General features: G+C 40.7%; 1 long non-coding RNA gene across 1 annotated transcript; it reads right to left on the reverse strand.

The window, feature by feature from the left end:
• Nucleotides 1-15,829: 15,829 nt before the first annotated feature.
• On the reverse strand, nt 15,830-17,129 carry LOC148315763 (uncharacterized). Its single transcript, XR_015840604.1, has 3 exons — nt 16,799-17,129; nt 16,179-16,232; nt 15,830-16,089 (listed from the first exon to the last, which is right to left on the reverse strand). It is a non-coding gene; the product is annotated as an uncharacterized LOC148315763 (long non-coding RNA).
• Nucleotides 17,130-17,489: the final 360 nt, after the last annotated feature.

Genomic DNA, 17,489 nt, shown 5'->3' on the forward strand with positions numbered 1-17,489 from the left:
GTGTAGAAAGGCATCCTGAAGCCTGGAAAGTCATTAATTTGATTGTCCAGTATTTCCTTCATGAGATATTGCAACACTTAGAAAAAGTGTACAGCGCCAGGAGACAATGAATTTTCAGCACTAAAAAACCGAAACTTCATTAACAGCTAAACTAAACGTTTCCAATGTAAATTTCCACCTTTATATAGTGTAAAAAGACATCCTGAAGCCTGGGCAGCCATTAATTTGATTGTCCAATATTTCCCTTATGAGATAATGCCTCTCATAGCAAATGTGTACAGCGCGAGCTGAAAATGCATTTACAGCACTAAAAAACCAAACTTTTATAACAGCTAAACCAAATGTTTCCAATGTAAATTTCCACCTTTATATAGTGTAAAAAGACATCCTGAAGCCTGGGCAGTCATTAATTTGATTGTCCAATATTTCCCTTATGAGATAATGCCTCTCATAGCAAATGTGTACAGCGCGAGCTGAAAATGCATTTACAGCACTAAAAAACCAAACTTTTATAACAGCTAAACTAAACGTTTCCAATGTAAATTTCTACCTTTATATAGTGTAGAAAGGCATCCTGAAGCCTGGAAAGTCATTAATTTGATTGTCCAGTATTTCCTTCATGAGATATTGCAACACTTAGAAAAAGTGTACAGGCCAGCAGACAATGAATTTTCAGCACTAAAAAAACGAAACTTCATTAACAGCTAAACTAAACGTTTCCAATGTAAATTTCCACCTTTATATAGTGTAAAAAGACATCCTGAAGCCTGGGCAGTCATTAATTTGATTGTCCAATATTTCCCTTATGAGATAATGCCTCTCATAGCAAATGTGTACAGCGCGAGCTGAAAATGCATTTACAGCACTAAAAAACCAAACTTTTATAACAGCTAAACCAAACGTTTCCAATGTAAATTTCCACCTTTATATAGTGTAAAAAGACATCCTGAAGCCTGGGCAGTCATTAATTTGATTGTCCAATATTTCCCTTATGAGATAATGCCTCTCATAGCAAATGTGTACAGCGCGAGCTGAAAATGCATTTACAGCACTAAAAAACCAAACTTTTATAACAGCTAAACCAAACGTTTCCAATGTAAATTTCCACCTTTATATAGTGTAGAAAGGCATCCTGAAGCCTGGAAAGTCATTAATTTGATTGTCCAGTATTTCCTTCATGAGATATTGCAACACTTAGAAAAAGTGTACAGCGCCAGCAGACAATGAATTTTCAGCACTAAAAAAACGAAACTTCATTAACAGCTAAACCAAACGTTTCCAATGTAAATTTCCACATTTATAGAGTGTAAAAAGGCATCCTGAAGCCTGGGAAGTAATTAATTTGATTGTCCAGTATTTCCCTTATGAGATAATGCCTCACATAGCAAATGTGTACAGTGCGAGCTGAAAATGCATTTTCAGCACTAAAAAACCAAACTTTTATAACAGCTAAACCAAACGTTTCCAATGTAAATTTCCACCTTTATATAGTGTAAAAAGACATCCTGAAGCCTGGGCAGTCATTAATTTGATTGTCCAGTATTTCCCTTATGAGATAATGCCTCACATAGCAAATGTGTACAGCGCGAGCTGAAAATGCATTTACAGCACTAAAAAAACAAACTTTTATAACAGCTAAACTAAACGTTTCCAATGTAAATTTCCACCTTTATATAGTGTAAAAAGACATCCTGAAGCCTGGGCAGTCGTTAATTTGATTGTCCAATATTTCGCTTATGAGATAATGCCTCTCATAGCAAATGTGTACAGCGCGAGCTGAAAATGCATTTACAGGACTAAAAACCCAAACTTTTATAACAGCTAAACCAAACGTTTCCAATGTAAATTTCCACCTTTATATAGTGTAGAAAGGCATCTTGAAGCCTGGAAAGTCATTAATTTGATTGTCCAGTATTTCCTTCATGAGATATTGCAACACTTAGAAAAGGTGTACAGCGCCAGCAGACAATGAATTTTCAGCACTAAAAAAACGAAACTTCATTAACAGCTAAACCAAACGTTTCCAATGTAAATTTCCACATTTATAGAGTGTAAAAAGGCATCCTGAAAGCCTGGGAAGTCATTAATTTGATTGTCCAGTATTTCCCTTATGAGATAATGCCTCACATAGCAAATGTGTACAGTGCGAGCTGAAAATGCATTTTCAGCACTAAAAAACCAAACTTTTATAACAGCTAAACCAAACGTTTCCAATGTAAATTTCCACCTTTATATAGTGTAAAAAGACATCCTGAAGCCTGGGCAGTCATTAATTCGATTGTCCAATATTTCCTTTATGAGATAATGCCTCTCATAGCAAATGTGTACAGCGCGAGCTGAAAATGCATTTACAGCACTAAAAAACCAAACTTTTATAACAGCTAAACCAAACGTTTCCAATGTAAATTTCCACCTTTATATAGTGTAAAAAGGCATCCTGAAGCCTGGAAAGTCATTAATTTGATTGTCCAGTATTTCCTTCATGAGATAATGCCTCACATAGCAAATGTGTACAGTGCGAGCTGAAAATGCATTTTCAGCACTAAAAAACCAAACTTTTATAACAGCTAAACCAAACGTTTCCAATGTAAATTCCACCTTTATATAGTGTAAAAAGACATCCTGAAGCCTGGGCAGTCATTAATTTGATTGTCCAATATTTCCCTTTTGAGATAATGCCTCTCATAGCAAATGTGTACAGCGCGAGCTGAAAATGCATTTACAGCACTAAAAAAACAAACTTTTATAACAGCTAAACCAAACGTTTCCAATGTAAATTTCCACCTTTATATAGTGTAAAAAGGCATCCTGAAGCCTGGAAAGTCATTAATTTGATTGTCCAGTATTTCCTTCATGAGATAATGCCTCACATAGCAAATGTGTACAGTGCGAGCTGAAAATGCATTTTCAGCACAAAAAACCAAACTTTTATAACAGCTAAACCAAACGTTTCCAATGTAAATTCCACCTTTATATAGTGTAAAAAGACATCCTGAAGCCTGGGCAGTCATTAATTTGATTGTCCAGTATTTCCCTTATGAGATAATGCCTCACATAGCAAATGTGTACAGTGCGAGCTGAAAATGCATTTTCAGCACTAAAAAAACCAAACTTTTATAACAGCTAAACCAAACGTTTCCAATGTAAATTTCCACCTTTATATAGTGTAAAAAGACATCCTGAAGCCTGGGCAGTCATTAATTTGATTGTCCAATATTTCCCTTATGAGATAATGCCTCTCATAGCAAATGTGTACAGCGCGAGCTGAAAATGCATTTACAGCACTAAAAAACCAAACTTTTATAACAGCTAAACCAAACGTTTCCAATGTAAATTTCCACCTTTATATAGTGTAGAAAGGCATCCTGAAGCCTGGAAAGTCATTAATTTGATTGTCCAGTATTTCCTTCATGAGATATTGCAACACTTAGAAAAAGTGTACAGCGCCAGCAGACAATGAATTTTCAGCACTAAAAAAAACGAAACTTCATTAACAGCTAAACTAAACGTTTCCAATGTAAATTTCCACCTTTATATAGTGTAAAAAGACATCCTGATGCCTGGGCAGTCATTAATTTGATTGTCCAATATTTCCCTTATGAGATAATGCCTCTCATAGCAAATGTGTACAGCGCGAGCTGAAAATGCATTTACAGCACTAAAAAACCAAACTTTTATAACAGCTAAACCAAAACTGGGTTTAGCTAGTCAGTAAAACACTCTTTATAGTGTAGCAACGTTAGTAACGCTAAATTCTTACCTAGTTTATGAGACGAGTGCTGTACTTGACTATTTTTTGTAATTTATTATTATTTTTTTTTTTTAATGCTTTATAGAGCAAATTGCACCTATGACAGTTGTTATTACCACAGAAGCCATCTCAAATGGTTGCAAACTCTGAGGGTGACTTTGAACCGGAAGTCCCGCCTCAATCGTCATCTGATTGACAGCGGAATCCTGGAGCCAGAGAAGAGAAAAGAATCAGACACGAAGTTGAAGAAGCGAAAAAAAATAAACATCGAATCTTAAAGTTCTCGCAACGAGGGTGACTGTTGGGGTCTGGAGAAGTGACCGGGAGATGGGGAGCCCCGTATTTTGGTCTTGGTAAGAGGGTAACTCACTTGATGTTGACGAGGGAACCTATGCCGCTATGCTATATACCGTCGTGAGAAAACTACGGCCTGGGGGCCACATGCGGCCCGTTAAACGTTTTAATCCGGCCCGCCGAATTTGAAAAAAAAATAAATAAACCTTGTTAATGTTTTATTTTCAAAATAGTGTGGTTTTTCAAAGACAAGCTTTTGTTCACTTTCATTTAAAATTAAATGTATTTTTTTTCTCAGATGAGATGAGGTTACCAAAACACTCCATCCATCTGCTCCTGGTCCAGCCCCTCTGTCAAATTTTAGAACCCATTGTGGCCCGCCAATAAAAAAGTTTTCCCACCCCTGCTATATACTATAAACTATGTTAATGTCGTCAGGCCATTATAGAGTATTTCTTCTGACATTTTGAAGGAGAAATAATACTCAACGTTTTATTTTTTTATGATGTTTGAGGCATTCTGACTGAAATACAGTTAAATTGAGGTTACCAGTAGTCATTTCCATTACCTGTAAATGTAAATTAGAATGTAACTTACTACAGTGAACCCTCGGTTATCGCGGTTAATGGGGACCGAGACCACCCGCGAAAACTGAAAATCCGCGAAGTAGCGGCGCACCTTCAAAAATGCTTAAAAAAAAAAAGTGCGAAGTAGCGGCGCACCTTCAAAAATGCTTAAAAAAAAAAAGTGCGAAGTAGCGGCGCACCTTCAAAAATGCTTAAAAAAATAAATAAATAAAATAATATATATATATATATATATATATATATATATATATATACGGGTAGAGAGAGAGAGGGTGAAATTCATGTTATAACAAAAAAAAAAATTATTAAAACATTTTTTTATTCCCCAGCCATTATTTTTGTATTTATTCAATTACTTCTTTTTGTATTTATTTAATTACTTCGACTTTTACCTGCTGGTACGCCGTCCGGTGTGCCCTGGCATTCTTCATTTATTTATTCATTTATTCATTCATAACTGACAGCCTCGCGCTCCGCTCATGCCCGGGCGGAAGGTGTTCCTCTTCGGCTTAACAACCACGCACGCCGGCCGGTCTCCTCCGGAGCTCTCGCACGGTCCCGAACGGAGCGAAATGTCGCCCCGCTAGTGCCCGGGCGGAAGTTGTTCCTCTTCGGCTTAACTGCCACGCACGCTGGCCGGAGCTCTGGTACGGTCCGAACCGCGCGAAACGTCGCCCCAAATCGTGCCCGGGGGAACGTGCTCTTCTTTGTCCACTCTCCTCTTCGCCCACGTTCTTCTTCGGCGCACGCCGGCCGTCTAACCACTCCAGCGCCCCGTCGTGCCGCTCGGCGAAACTACAATGCCCCCGAATATTTTTTAGACCCGCGAAGCACTGAACCCGCGAAAGGTGAACCGCGAAGTAGCGAGGGTTCACTGTATTGCAGCCAGATACCTATAAAATGTCATTTAATTTGCACTGTTTTGATCGCCACTGTTTTGCTCATTGAACAACAAATGAAAAGATGAATCATACACAGTGTTTGTAAAGATAATTGTCAATGTTTTATTAAATGAAATTCCAATGTAAAATTGTGTAATATTGTGTTATATAATGGGTCTACAACATACATTTCTCACAGACAAGTAGAGCTTTTTCTCATGAAATGTGTTGAAAAAAAACTAACATTTGAACATTGTTTTGCGTTACAACATCCGTGTTTACTGGTCATAAATTATTAACTTAAGTTTAATATACACTACACGAGCTGGGTAGCCACCACGCCTCAACCACCATAACAAGTTCGCTAACCCTTTAAGTCGAACGAGGTAGCTAACATATCGGGTTCAATTTGTACCAAAAATATGCTGTTGTGCCTTGTGTCTCTGTATATGTCGTCATGACGTGTCATTTGACAAAGCCTTGTGTCGATGTTAGTTGTCGATGTAACAGTCTTTGTTAGATGTCAATGTATGTCTATGTTAGATCTCAATGTGTCGATGTTAGATGTCAATCTATGTGTCTATATTAGATGTGTTTATGTTAGATGTCTATGTAAATGTTTGTTAGATGTCGATGTGTGTAAGATGTCTATGTAAAGGTTGGTTAGATGTCGATGTCTATGTAAATGTTTATGATGGATGTCGATGTGTCTGTTAGATGTCCGTGTTTGTTAGATGTGATTGTAATGGTTTATGTTATAGACGTCAATGTAAGTGTCAATGTTAGATGCCCATGCATGTTTGTTAGATGTCGATATATGTGTCATTGTTACATTTCAACGTAAATGTTGTTCGTGCAAGTTTCCAGTCCTCCAGCCACGTGACATCATGCGCGTCAAAGTGATAACTCGTACATTTCACGGAGGGAAAAAAAACAGACACCATTGGTAGTTTTGACCGGGAAAAAAAAATCATTTATTTTTTTCGAACACCTCATGTCTCTTTCAGCGTAAGAATAAACATGACACGACCAAAATAAAATATACCAACACAGGCAAATATTTAAGGAGCACTCAAGAGATACACTTCAGCTCATTTAATCCCACCTATTTTTACTAACGCAAACCCTTCAATTCTAGCGCCCACAGAATAGTGTGCTATAATGCTATAAAAATATGGAGCCTTTACCTGACAGCGTTTGAATATAACTGAATTCCCATTGCTCACGAAAAACTGAGAAACTAAGAACAAACATTTCAAGCACAAGCTTGACTTGACTTCAACAGTTCTATTTTTTCTTTTGTGACAGCTCAGACATCAAAATAATGCTTTCCTTCTATAAAATAAAAACAGCATGACAAAAGGTGCTGAAATAAACTATATACGGAAGTGCGTGAGTGACAGTGTGTGCATGTGTTTTTGCAACGCATGTGTACACCCCGCCATACAAATTACACAATTCGTTGGGTATGTGGTATACACTTAAAAACAATTGCCTTGGAGCAAGTGAACACAACACGTCTCACACTGTATACATGCTGTAGAAGGGCTGGGCGATATGACCTCAAATCAATATCGCGAGAAATCGAGCAATTTTACCTCGATAACGATAAATGCACAATAAATTCCCACGTGGACTAAAATCAAAATAAATGCAGGAATTGCATATTGACTGTTTTTTTTATTGACCAACTGGTACACTTTACTTTCAATGAAAAATAAAAGTACAAAAATCATTTGTATGAACATTCCAAATAGCTTGCAGGGTTCGCGGTTAACTTTAAAAACTGCTTGCCCATAGGGCAAGTGCCACTAAAATTTGCCTTGCCCGAGTGGCCAAATTACTTGCCCGACTTGGGCAAGTGACAATTTTTTTTCTCTAAGAATAAAATGTTTATGGTTGTAAAATGTGCGCCACAAATGTAAATAAACATATAATCTGATAAGCATAAATTAATCTTGTTTTCATCGTCAACCATGAAACCCTACTCACAAGAGCAAATGTATCATCCTGTGCAGTTATTGAAAATGTTAATTGTAGTTTTAATAATTAACAAATCTGCATGTTAAATTGGGAAAATGATATTACAGCAATCCAGATGATCAATTTTAAGTCCAGGAGAGCGTATTAATTGAGGAATCACATGAGTAAATTATGAGTGTGGCAAATTTGTGTATTCCTTTAAGACCAGTGCCTGTGGTGCTGCCTCCATAAGTTTCATAGCATAAACAGAACACAGTCACTGACACTATGTCAGGTCACATCATGGAGCTAATGAATTAACAGCCAATAATCAAATATTACTCCCTTCCTTACTCACAACTGAATTGTCTACTTAAAAATATTCGAGCTATTTTAGTCATGTCAGAGGAATCCGAAATGTTCGGATTTGAACGAACTCGTCGCCAATTTTCGGCCAAAATATCGTAGGTTTTTGTTGTGTTTTTCAAACTTCAAATGAGGATGCTACGACAGCGAGTTCCAATACTGCGGGATTTATTGACGTCCACTTTAACTCGACATTCACTGAACTAACTGATCCCCGTAGCGCCCGCCCATTGCCCCCGATAAGGCCAATGGACCATACCAAAACATAAGGGGTTGTCTGGGTTAAACCATCACCATACAGTGCACACAAACAGATCACACCACCGTTTTCGTCAAAATTAAAGATATTTGGCTGCTTTAAAAAATGCTTGCCCGGTCGGGCAAGTTGCCCATAATTTTACCTTGCCCGTGGCCAAATTTCACTTGCCCCGGGCAATCGGGAAGCGGTTAACCGCGAACCCTGAGCTTGCTTTGCATGACTTGAACAATGTCACAAAGAAAAAGGGTACCTCTTGCGAAATCTTTTTCTGCAAATAGATTGCGCCAAGATGCTCTCATGATGTAAATAATGGCAAATAAAAAAACGCTAAATAAAATGAAAGAAAATGTCAATGCAAGCCAAATAAACAAGTGGGTATTATCGGGGAAAATGTGCCGTCTCGAGTACTCTGCTGCGCAGTCGCCACTTGTCATCTATGTAATGCACAGTTAGGCTCAATCAGGGATCCATGTTGCGACCCGACCACAAGTCGGATGTAGATGCAAAATGCTTGACATGTCTAAGCTCCCGGCCCGATGTAGTCCATATCGGGAAATACGGCTTTCATGAAGCGTTTAAATCCTGTGCGCGCCACGTAACTAGAGGAGCTTTATCTTTAGCTATGTGCTAAGCTATCGCGTCCACCTCTGAGACGTTCTCTCGTATGGTGTCGCCTCCGTTCATGGGCTGTTGTCACTTGTCGAACCTTGCTTCTCACTTTGAACTTTCAGCACAGCATGGTTGTGTTGTGGGTGGTGAGAAAGCTTCTGGATTTGAATCGCCAGCAACGAGAGCGACAGACGGGTGGAGTCACATGACTAGAGGCGCTGTAGCGGTCTTAAAGGGGCATGAACATTGCCGCAGACAAAAGGCTTTTCTTTTTTTATTCATCGAATTTACCGACATGGGCAAAATGATTTCGGTCATTGTAATAAATTTCGGTAACGGTAAATTTTCGGTTTATCGCCCAGCCCTATGCTGTAGCATGGCTTTTTTTGCCGTGGGTGTCAAATATTTTACTTTGTTTTCAGAGTGCTTACAGACCTCTTGGTTTTGCCTCAAAATAATTGTCTGCAAAGCAGTCTGTGCCATCCGCATCATTGATGTGCAGGAGTAGCTTGTTGGTAATAAATAGCTGCAAGAAGTCCGCTGTTTGCCGCAGCATCCAGTGGTCCAGCGCTCGCAGTGAAAGTCTTGTCTGGCAGCCCGAACCATCCCCAAACATTTCGAGATGCACGCCCACTAAATTCCAGAAATATAAACATGGACAAACTTGACATTCTTCCAGATTCTGTCTCTTTGCATTGTTTTGAAGTTACTCCTGCAACTTTTCCACTTCTTCGATCCTCCCCATTGTCTGAAAAAGAAGTGTATATTTTGATTTGAAATAATGACCTCAACATACCAATACATTTGTTTATCATCTGAACTGGATTATTTTGAAACAACATTTGGGTTGGACATCTGGGATTTGTTGTTGTGTATATTCAGAGTAATCCTTTTCTTGTATATAGCTAAAGCAATAGTCGCTGGCCTTGAAAATGGGTACAAGACTTGACCAAATTAAGATGCCATAAGGTCTAATTTGCCCCTTCTCTACCACAACTGATTTAGAGGCCATTAGTAACAGATTTGAGAAGACCACTTTTAAAGATATGAAGCCAGAGCTCGGCACCGGACCCATTTTAATTATTTATTATAATTTTAATGTATTATTGAGCAAATGACACAATATGTCAGTAGTGATTACCACAGAAGTCATGTCAAAATAGTGCAAATTCTGAGGTCGACTTCAAATCAGACAGGCGGAGACGAGCGCCAGAGAAGAGATGAGAATCAGAAGAGATGTTGAAGAAGCTAATAACAAAAAAAACAAAAAAACACATCAAATCTCCATGTAGTAGCAACGGGGATGGCTCATGGGGTCAGGAGAAGTGAGCGGGAGATGGGGAGTATGAGGTGCCGTTGGGGACAAAAGTCAGGAATCGCTTCACACTTCTGAAATGCACTCTTACACACCAGTGAAATTGTTGTTGCTCATGCATACTTATGAAACGCTATCATACATACGAGTGAAACGCTCTCATACACACTAGTGAAATAGTTGTTGCTCATACACTCGTCAAATGCGCTCATACACATAGGTGAAACATTCTCATACACACCAGTGAAAGGCGCTCAGGCACAATTGTGAAATTATTGTTATTCATAAATACAACTGAAACATGCTCATGCCCATACACGAGTGAAATGCTTTCATACAAACACCCACACTGTTGAAAATGCTGTCATGAACACAAGATCGCTTACAAATACTAAAATGTAAAAATTAATCATTTATTTAGCAGGGATGCATGGTGGGCGACTTGTTAGCACGATGGTCTCACAATGCAGAGGTCGCGGGATTGATTCCGGCTTTCCTGTTTGGAGTTTGCATGTTTCCCACACGCCTGCGTGGGTTCTCCGGTTTCCTCCCACATTCCAAACACATGCATGGCAGGTTGTTTGGACACCCTAAATTGGTGTGAGTGTGAGCGCGGATGGTTGTTTGTCTTTGTGTGACCTGCGATTGGCTGGCAACCAGTTTAGGGTGTACCCCACCTACTGCCCCAAGATAGCTGGGATAGGCTCCAGCACCCCCCGCAACCCTTGTGAGGAGAAGCCGTACAGATAATGGATGGTGGGATGGCATTCATAATGGACGGCCGCCACGGTGGGCGACTTGTGAGCACGATGGTCTCACAATGCAGAGGTTGTGGGATCGATTCCGGCTCCGGCCTTCCTGTGTAGAGTTTGCATGTTCTCCCAAGCCTGCGTAGTTTTCTCTGAGTTCGCCAGTTTCCTCGCACATTGCAAAAACATGCATCCATTTACTCTGATGCCAATGTTTTCTGTACCTTATGGCAGATTTTTCTCTTTGCCGAAGACTATTAGCACTTGTAGAGCGAGGACCTGTGCCACAGTCGTCAACTGCACCCTAAAATCAGATCATTTTGTATTTTAGACATTACACACTACACAGTTAAAGATGGTCCAAAAAAGAAAAATGGATTAATGTATTTCAACTTACATAATACTCTTTAAAGAGCTGACCAGCTCATTCCCAGAGGTACGTATTGGGGCGTATTGGTCGTCTTTACAGAAGACTCCAGGAGGTAACTCAGGTTTGACCTTCAGCCACAACAGAGTGTTGGGTGTGAGTGCTTCCAAGTCGTTGAGGTCGGAAGATGTCCTTGTGATAGGCCTGCTGTTTATAACTGCTTCAGCCTCACCAAGCAAGGTATATTGACTTTCTTCACCCGAAATTTGTTCTTTTACAGTGACATTCAGGATTTTTCTCACAGACCAAATAAGTCGCTCACAGCTTCCTCCGTGGTGGGAACCTGCTGGGGGATTGCTATGCCACTGAATACCTTTTTGCAGCAAGTGTTTCTCGATTTACTTAGTGTTCCATTCTTTGATTGATTTCTTCATTTCACTGTCAGCTGATCTAAAGTTGGTTCCGTTATCAGAATACATCTCTCTCACTTGTCCTCTTCTGACAAGAAATCTTCGGATTGCGTTGAGACAAGCATCTGTGTCACGTGAAGATGCAATTTCCAGATGTACGGCTCGTACAGCGAGACATGTAAAAATCACGCCGTATCTCTTTACTTGTCCTCTAACCCTACTTACTTAGAATGGACCAAAATAATCAACGCCAATTCTCTTGAAAGGCGGATCGTCAGGTAGCACTCTTCTGATGACTCTAGCAGCTCGAGGTATCCAAAACTGTTGATGCAGATTAGCCATCATGTGGTTCCTTCCAGCGTGAGCTGTAATCTCATGAATGTATCTCAGGACTAGCTTTGTGTTATGTGAATCCTTGGCAAGATGGCTTGCTGTTTTGCTGTTTCAGGCATGGCTGCGTGGCTCAACTGTCCACCAACCCTCATGACACCATCTTGAAGTACTATATTGAACTTGTAAAGTGGGCTACTTTTCTTCACCCTTTTTTGTTTTTCAAATATGGCTAAATCTTTTTTGAAACTTCGCCTTTGACAGTATTTCACAAGTTCTCTTTCTGCTTTATCCAAGTCGTCGCAGGTCAAATACTTTCCTTTGACAGTTCTCTTGAATAAATTCATCTTGCCTTCTTCACCTAATGTGATTAACTCCTTTCTATTTTCCTTTACTCTGTCAGTAAGTCTTTCAGCTTTAGAAACCAGGCTACGGCCTGCTTCAATGCTGTCCAAGACGAATAATGGTTCATCCACTGGCCCAGAGAATCTTTGGGCTACAGTGACTGAATTACATGCACTTGAGTCACTCATTTGACCTCCAGGTCATTAATTGGTAATTTGAAGTGGTTTTTGTGTTTAACTAAATTCCTGGACACTGCCTGATTTTTTTCAGAGCTGTACAACCACTAGAAAGGGTGGTTCCCACAATGTGAGTTTTGCTCAGGTGGCCCAACAATGTCACAAAAACAAGTAGGGGTGTGTGTGTGTGTTTGTATAAGCTACATGTTGGGGACCAACATCGGACAGCACACCCACTGTAGGGGACCAAAATTTTTGTGGGGACCAAAAATCTGGGCCCCACAAAAAAGAGCATTGAATTCAGTGATAAGAAGCTCAGGGGGAGGTCCTGTCAAAGTTTCAGGGCTTCCCAGGAAGGTCACAAAAACAAGACGAGTGTGCTAGAAATGTGTGTGCGGAAAAATTACTCAGGATCGCTGTCTAGTGGTCGGTCCCGGTACTGCACTTACGCACACTTCACACACTCGGCTGGTCTGCGCATGTGCAGGACAGTCTGCTTTATGTCAGGCAGCCACCCTCCCCTCCCCCACAGCCCAACCCGAAAAATTGAGATGTTAGTTAAGTATTTATTCCTATTATTGAGTGAGATTACATATTTTTACTTGGCAGCTGGCACAACAGCTAAGCTTGGAGCACAGTTATTGCAAAATAAAATAAATAAACAGTAACAACAATAACGATTGTTAATATTGTTATACTTTATAGCGTAACCTATTTATACTAATTTTCTGTATGCAATTTCAAGTGCAACTAATATAGTTGTGCATATAGATAGCCACCAAACTCCATACATTAGATAAAAATAAGAGCCACGATGTTAACCAATTAACAGTTCAAGAAAAAAGCAGACATCCAAGAACTTGCTTTGTTACTTTTGCGTGGCCAGAACTACAAACCCCAAAGCAGAGCAAACCCAAAACATCAGAGAAAGTACAATACTTTTGTCAAGGAGTGGTGCTGCTGCTTTGCGATCGCTGCCACCATAGTGAACGCGCTCCCACATTCGTGCACACGCACACATGCCACACACCTGTTTTCCACGTCCTGTCAGTCCACTCCGTCGGTCCGCATTTATTTCGTTGGTCAGCCATCACGGTTGGGTGCGCACTAGATCGCTGTTAAACCATCTTCTACGCCACAGTCCTCGTGTTCAACAAACATTTCTCCCGAATTCGCCTACCATGCACAACTCTCCACTTTCAAACCGAGCGCCGCTGTTACTTCCGGGTTTTTAGCGCCAAGCACTTGACGCTAGCGTGTGACGTCATGGCGAAATACTAGGTTTTAAAATAAAAATTTTCTTTTTTTTGTGCAGTCTAAGTGCATGGGGTTATGATAGATCGAATGAGTATACCTTTATGTACTCACTAACATTTATGTTGATCATAAAATGTTGTTTTGATGAAGAAAACTGTTATTTTTTAGAATCAATTGGCTTAGGGCACTTGGGCAAACTACGGCCCGGGGGCCACTTGTGGCCCGTTAAACGTTTCAATCCAGCCCCCCAAACTTGAAAAAAATTAAATGAATAAGCCTTGTTAATGGTTTATTTTCTAAATACTGTGGTTTTTCAAAGACATATATATTGTTGTAATGCTTTTGTTCACTTTCGTTTAAAATTAAATGTATTTTAGGACTCATTGTGCCCCCCCCCTCCCAATCAAAAAGTTTGCCCATCCCTGGCATAGTGGATGGGCCGAGGAGTTTAAAAGGCACACATCATGCATTTTTCAGTCAGTTTTAGCCAGGGCTTGGTATGGGGAAGACCAGCTGGTTTACATGTAATCATTAAATTTTCCCAAGTTTTATTTAAGTTAATTGGACAAAACAAAAAAAACGCAATATTCTTCTGCCAGAGAGTATGTAATATTCTTCTGCCATTTTATTGTAGAGGGCCATTTTGAGCCCCTAACAATATTATTCAACCAAGAGATCATGAGTCGTCGCCCACTTACTTTCTGAAGTCAGCTGGGATGTCACGGCTGTGACCCTCGTGAGGATAAAGTGGTTCAGATGGAAAAGTAGGACTAAGGGCTTTTTCTCAGGTTTCCATGCGCAAATCCATGTATATTAGGTTAATTGGAGACTCTAAATTCTCTACTCATCAAATGACATTCGTGACCCTGATGGATAGATAAAATAGATTATTAATCTGCCATGGGAAGTCCAAGGTGTCTGGTAGAAAGAAATGCATTCATACACTCATTACACAGTCAACCAAGCAAAGACACAAAGCCTAGGGCAGGGGCGGGCAAACTTTTTGATTGGAGGACCACAATGGGTTCTAAAATATGACAGAGGGGCCGGACCAGGAGCAGATGGATGGAGTGTTTTGGAAACCTCACCTCATCTGAGAAAAAAAATACATTTAATTTTAAATGAAAGTGAATAAAAGCATTCCAACAATAATATTTGTCTTTGAAAACCACAGTGTTTAGAAAATAAAACATTAACAAGGTTTATTCATTAAATTTTTTTCAAGTTCGGCGGCCCGGATTAAAACTTAACGGGCCGCATGTGGCCCCCGGGCCGTAGTTTGCCCTCGCCTGGCCTAGGGCATAAACACATACATGTAATATCCAATCCGCTTATTCTCACAAGGATAGCGTGCTGGAGCCTACCCAGCTGTCAACGGACAGTAGGCGGGGCACACCCTGAAGTGGTTGCCAGCCAATCGCAGGGCACGCAAAGACGAACAACCATCTGCGCTCAAACTCACTCACAAATGCAACCTCCACACAGGAAAGCTGGGTCCCGGGATCGAACCCTGCACCTTGGGACTGCGAGCCGGATGTCCTAACCAGTCTTAACTCATTAAATACCAGCCATTTTCACTGGAGCAACCCGCTCAATCCCAGCGTTTTCCTGGGTTTTGACTAATATTGCAAGGCCCACAGAATATAGTATTCTAATGCTATATAGACATGGAGCACACCCGAAGAAAGATGAGACTCTCTTCTTTCAACAGAAAAAAATGTTTGTTCCTATCTTTTTCCATTCTTGAGCAATCGGCATTTGAAAATAGCTAAATTTCATGAAAACTCCAATCCCTGGGGAAAAAACTGAGAAAATGAGCTTTTTGTAAACTGATGCATTTTGACCATAATTTGAATTTTGACACTATTATTTATGGCTTTTATGACACCTCTAACATCTAAATAATGCATGCCTTCTATAAAATAACAAAAAAAAGCACAAAAAATGTTTTTGATAAAATAAATTTATTTGCACATAACACTAAACGACTGAACTGTTGAACTATGTACAAAAATGAAATACATCAGTGTCATACATACTTTTTTTTTGTGTGATATAAAATAAAACAGTTGCCTTGATGCAAGGGCACACAACATAGTTCACACCACATTCTTGTTTCACTCCGTTTGCCTTTGCACAAACAGACCCGACACTTTCGTTGTGGTCTGGCTTTGCTGGTCCGTGGAAAATAGGCGAGCTTGTGTTTGTCCACTGGGGTTTGTGTGAAAATAATTGTCTGGGAAGTGATTGCTGGCATCCGCGATGTGCTGCAGAAGCTCATCCGTGAGAAACAGCTGCAGGAAATCAGCTGGCTCCTCAGACTCCAAATGGGCAGCGGCATTCAGTGGTCCAGGGGTTGCTGTAAAGTCGATTTTCCTCGGTTGCCATCCAGTGTGACGCCATCCGGAACCACTGCTTCCTGATGCACAACCTGTAAATTACAGAAATACAAACAATTGGAAATATATATTTATTGCTGCATTTTATTGCTGGCGTGTGAAGTTTCATATTATAATTTACCTTTCTTTACACCAACAAGACGAGGAGGAACTTTCTTGCCGCGGGATGCACAATCTGTGAATTTTAGAAAGTATGCATGATTACCACACCATTCAGTATTGTTGTTTCCTCGTCGGGGAGGAGATGCGCTCGCGCGTAACTGCACATTTACGCGACATTTTCTGCCCGCAAGATGCATGATATGTACAATAAAAGCATGAGGGCTAAAACCACATGTTCAATGGTAACTTGCGAGCGTTTACTTCCTCGTCGGCGAGGACTTACGCTCGCGTGTAATTGTGCAATAGGCGCCCGGACGAGAAAGTCAGCGAGCAAGCTTGCGTCTAACTGCACATTTACGCGACATTTTCTGCCCGCAAGATGCATGATATGTACAATAAAAGCATGAGGGCTAAAACCACATGTTTAATGGTAACTTGCGAGCGTTTACTTCCTCGTCGGCGAGGACTTACGCTCGCGTGTAATTGTGCAATAGAGGCGGCCGGATGAGGAAGTCAGCGAGCAAGCTCGCGTCTAACTGCACATTTACGCGACATTTTCTGCCCGCAAGATGCATGATATGTACAATAAAAGCATGAGGGGTAAAACCACATGTTCAATGGTAACTTGCGAGCGCTTACCTCCTCGTTCGGGGGGATCTGGTGAGGACTCTCAGCTGCTTTGGCTATTGTCCGAAGGCAGGCGATGCAGGCCGCAAGGCACGCGCACCCTCTTTAGACGCCGTTTTGTTGTGACGACGACGAAGCGTCATCCTCTCAACCAAAGCGTCTCCATCGCCTTGATGCTTTTAGGAAGCTTTTTTTTAAAAAAAAAGCATTCCTCGATCGTCATTTGCTTGGAGGATTTCATTGCTAACGCTACTAATGCGACTGCTGCTAGTGCTGCCGATGCTGCTGCTACCCACGCTGCTCTCCACACTTATAAGTCTACCCCAGGATCCCGCCCCCCCATTTGTACCTCTGGCGCAGATTCAAGGCGGATCTTTTGCACCTCTGCCCCCTGCTGGGTGATTTTTACATGATTCACAATGCGGACAAGGCTGATTCTCAGTCAGAGGTTGCATCAGACCCTTATGTACACTATGACGTAAAAAAGACAGGAAACGTACTTATACGTCTTTGGTAGAGGGCGCCATTGCATTAAAAGACGTCTTTGTACGTCTAAGGGAGTAAATGAGTTGAACAAAGTACAGGGTCCTTCACCTGACTACAGATGATCTTCTGGGGACTTTATTTGGTTTTAATCACTTTTGGGGTCTGTATCTATGCACACTCCCTGGTTTTGCTACCTTCCCGGGTACCACATACACAC

The sequence above is a fragment of the Idiotropiscis lumnitzeri genome, unplaced genomic scaffold (genome assembly GCF_059441095.1).
Source record: "Idiotropiscis lumnitzeri isolate Australia: NSW breed Sydney's pygmy pipehorse unplaced genomic scaffold, RoL_Ilum_1.0 HiC_scaffold_41, whole genome shotgun sequence".
Taxonomy (NCBI): Eukaryota; Metazoa; Chordata; class Actinopteri; order Syngnathiformes; family Syngnathidae; genus Idiotropiscis; species Idiotropiscis lumnitzeri.